Source organism: Mya arenaria, chromosome 3 (assembly GCF_026914265.1).
Source record: "Mya arenaria isolate MELC-2E11 chromosome 3, ASM2691426v1".
Taxonomy (NCBI): domain Eukaryota; kingdom Metazoa; phylum Mollusca; class Bivalvia; order Myida; family Myidae; genus Mya; species Mya arenaria.
In genome coordinates, this window is record NC_069124.1 from 35,198,219 (window position 1) to 35,202,809 (window position 4,591).

At 34.9% G+C, this 4,591-nt stretch overlaps 1 long non-coding RNA gene across 6 annotated transcripts; it reads left to right on the top strand.

The window, feature by feature from the left end:
* Nucleotides 1-1,141: 1,141 nt before the first annotated feature.
* Nucleotides 1,142-4,591, top strand: LOC128228899 (uncharacterized). 6 transcript variants are annotated; one of them, XR_008259999.1, is made up of 5 exons: nt 1,142-1,335; nt 2,330-2,802; nt 3,449-3,577; nt 4,063-4,181; nt 4,515-4,591. It is a non-coding gene; the product is annotated as an uncharacterized LOC128228899 (long non-coding RNA). The 6 variants fall into 6 exon arrangements; XR_008260002.1 differs by having other exon boundaries at nt 2,330-2,440; XR_008260000.1 differs by having other exon boundaries at nt 2,556-2,802.

Here is a 4,591-nt window from a genome sequence, read left to right on the forward strand (position 1 = left end):
ATGTGTATGTGCGCGCGACAAACTAAGTCAGCTAGCGCACGAGATTCTTTAGTCGTGCGCACGAGTTACTAAGTCGTGCACGAGCTACGAGATAATTAAGTCGTGTGCACGATATAATTAGCCAATCACTGATTGAATCAGAATACACTTAATATGCATGAATATTGTTTGAGAATGGCTAATAGCGGAAAAAAACGGTGGCCGAATCAGGCCTACATTGTAATCATCAAATCTCTGTGACGGCTAAGGTAAGTCAATCGTAAATATTTTTACTTGACAATTACACAGAAATATTCGACATATCCCCTATCAACCTGCTTCCGTCTATTCCTTATGCACATCTTCACGGTAAATACATTTTGGATGTCGGTTGGCAAAGTGTCAACAATATTACTTTTTTGAAACGGTGAAGTGAGGATTATAACGTAAGTAGTTCTTTTTCCCTATAGTAAAGTACACACATAAACACTGATAAATTGGCCTGGTAATTTTATTTTAAAATGGACCGCTGTTTTGGGGCCGAAGTTTACTTGGGCCGTCGTTTAATTAGGCCTGCATTCTCGCATTAGAAATCCTGCAGTGCGTTCAGTCAGGCGAGCGTTTACAAAACGCTCGCAAACGTTTTGTTTTGTATCCCTGTTGCAACGCAGCGCATACACGTTAAGCGGGAAACCAAACAGCGAACGTTCGCCGCAAACATCTTTACTGAACGCGCTGCTGTTTGCAGCAGAGGAAATCATGTAAAAACCTCCACAATTTAACATATTTCTCTTTGAATTGACACTGTCTAATGTTAAACTCGTATATCGTATGTTCAAGTAATGAAATCAACAACAAAATGGACATGACACTCTATAAATAAAACGCCGTCTCAACATTTGCATTCAATTTACGCGGTATTCGGATGGGAAAATAGTTCGGATAAACGGTCGATTTCCATAGAAAAATATTTGAATATGCTGTAAAGAGTGTAGTTTATACATGCACCCATACTGCCTAGTATGTGATCGTATGTATGAATTGTTATTCTTAAAATGTTGCATTATATGTGTACAGTATTCATGGAGTCAAATCCAAATAATGCATCCATAGAATATTTTTCCCAGAGTTAGCATAGATTAACATCCTGAAACGTTACCTACATATACATTTGTTCTAACACCAGACCCGCTAAAGTGGCACAAAAGAAATGTTTTTATAGTACATGTGCACTCGTATATCAAAGCTCTAACATATAAAAATTGCATTTGCTTCTACTTTCTAGCAACTGTGGAGCCATTTCTGCGGGAACGTGGTAGAGTCCAGGATGGAATGGACAGGATGATTGCAGATAAGGTACATTTTAACTTCATACCTGTTTCTATTTTGTTTGAATGTTTTACATTACCGTATGTTCACCGAAAACACTTATAAATGGATGTTTGTTTTGCGTCATTATTAAATCCCTGCAAGACATTTATGCAAGCAGGGTTTAAAGATTGGGTTTTAAAATGAATAAACAGTTAAGTTGGCACCATGCTGTGTATGTTTAATCACTCCAAACTTAAAATAATAATCAATAATTTATTGATTTGCAATATATTTTTCGTTTTGCTCCTGAACATGATCATGTTACATCTATTGCATACACGAATGTGAAATGTATGTTTATCATGAACAGTGTTCAGACATGTACCTTTGAAAATCAGCTCATTAAATGTGTATGTCAACAGCTGTTTGACATACCAAGTTAAGACTGTTGTTCATTTGACGGTGAAAAGGTTAAGATATTTATGTTTTACAATTTAAATAAAATGCTTATAAATCCAGAATCCAAAATATTTTTTATTAAGGCTTAATTAAATACTCCTTAAATGCAACATTTTGGACTAAATATTGTTAAAATTTTCCCAAAACCCCTGCCCACGATATTAATTAAGAGCTTCCTCTTGTACCAATATAACTCTTCGTTGAAAATTAGCCAGGAGCACAGCTGCCTATGTGACTCATGACCACAGTTATCTGCCCCCCGTTGACCAAGATCTGGATGTTGTTACATATTATTTAAAAAAAATCTACTTTAACTTTCAAATTAATGTTTGAAAATACATGTAATTCCAAAGGCTTGTAACTAATGAAAGAAAGCCTCACTTTCCAGTCCAAAGTAGAAATGGAGGGATTTTTAAAAAAATCAACAACATTAATTTGATCAATAAAAAAGCATGGCCAGATGCAAACAGGCTAATTGCCACCACATATTGTTAGGTACTCCCATGCACTGTCCAATAAAGTATGGGGTTGTCAATGCCAGGTTTCCTGATGGCAAGTGGTATAACTTGCATGTTCACAGGTTGGAATACTGGGTTCATCTCCAAGACTAGTGTTGGCTTTATCGCATCTATCATGACCCACTTTGTGTCACAGTGGAACACTTGAGTGTTGAACCCATCATTTGAAACTGGTATACCAGAGATGTGTTAACCAAGTCTGTTGTAAAGGCTATAAGGGCTTTAATGATTGTATGTGTGGTTAAGTGTTGTGCATTTATTAATTATCCTTTCTTATTATTTAAACAGGCCTGCAGTGGTCGAAATTAGCACAAGCCCACAAGCCCAGCTCTGGTAAAATGTCTTCCGGGCTTGCTCAAATTCTGAATTTTATATAGCAGGGCTTGTTAAAAAAATTGATGCCAAGCAATAAGATTTTTGGGCTTGTTCATCCAAAAGTCTAATCTCGATGACTGGGCCTGGGTGGAAATGAAGAACCAACCAGCCAGCTGGTCCACTGTACACCCTAGCTGAACTTGGTGTATGCCAACATGTGGTAATTTGTTAGTATTTCAAGATTATATTATTGAAATAGAATTCAAACTGAAGCATGATATGTCAAGAATAAGTTTGGTCATATAAGCTCATTGATACTGGTTGTTCCATTTATAAATGAATTTCATGCCGTTTGTCAATCGTTTCCGGCTGCAGCTTTGAGATAATATCTTTTTCTAATAAAACTGCTGACTTGTACTGGTCTTTGGTGACAGTTTGGTCCATATTAAAAATCTATTCGCACATTTTTTCTTTTAAGCGAACATATAATTATTGCAAATTGTATAAGCAATAAAACAAAACTTACTACACTGTACACTTACGATGATATGATGCAGAATGTTTTATTAAGTGTGCATATGATTATTAGCTTAATGCCTTATGGACAAGAAAAAGCTACTTCAACAATCTCAGCAACACAAAGATATTCCTATTTTAAAGACATTTTAAAGACATATTGCTACCTTTCATTAATTCATAGTATCAGTCATTCATATATATTTATTTATTCAGTTACATACATTAAAATAACATTTCTCAAGGCAAAAGAAATAAAAAATGTGCTGGTTACATTAATAATACAGCCTTTTTCCTTCATGCATTCAAAATTCACTTAAAATGCCATAAAACACTAATTATCTCTATAGCCAACCTGGTTGCTGAAGCCACGGATGTATTTTCAAGGACAGAAACCTGTGCTGGTCAAAACGTGGTCTTAAGTTGAATTCCGTTCTGTCTCTCGACAAGGTTTTCCGAGAAAGGAATACTGTATCCAAGTAAGAATAATTCTTAGCAGGTCTGGTTTTGACTCTTTTAAAATGCATCTTGGATTCTGGGTACTCAATTAGTTGAGCTTAACCTTTGAATTTGTAAAAAACTTATTGCAATATATCCAAAAGATATATATTTCATGAATTTTGTCCATGAGCTTTTTGGCATCTTTATCACATTTATGACAACTTTAAAGGTTGGATGTTTTTGTTGTTGTTTGCTTTGCATTCTTGTTCAAAAAATTTACTTAGGCCATAATTTGAAATCCTTTCAAAAGATTCAACTGAAACAAGTAAAACACCCTTGACCTTAGCTTCTATTTTAAAAATGAATTTTAATTAAAGATGTTCACATGTAGATCTGTATTAGTTCTACAACTCTCTGGTCATAGCATTTGGGTTGTCTACATTATGTTCTTGCTTACTATTGTAGTAAAAATTTATAAATATTTAAGAAATAATTTAACAATAGTTAACATTTAATTATACAGGGAAGCAGACATTTTATCTGGTGGACGAGGCTGAATTGCCAGGGAAAGGAAGCGACAGTTTCGTGAGCAGGGCCCACCACTACTTTCAGCGCTATGATGTCGGTGAAAAACATGCTAAGGTATTAAGTGCTTCAAAAGGTTTACCCATTAAAATTATCTATAGAATATGGATTGAAGGTTCTAACAGCCTATGCAAACTTTGACCTTATTGCTAAGAAGAGATAAATAGAATCAATAGTGAATGTAAAAGATGATGAAACTTAACATACCGGTAGATTATACTGTCAAACACATTCTTACTATTGGATTTTTTTTCCATTTCACATTCGATGATTGATTACAGTTGGATATTTTGATTCAGTTATGGCTTATGAAATGTGTCCCTCATTATCACTTTCCTTCATGTACCACAAGCTCTAAAATATGAAAAAAGAATGTATTAAACTTTCCAGGTTCATTTTGATAATGCAGTCGGTCAAAACAAGAACCACACTGTGCTTTGGTATGCCATGTGACATGTAATGACAGG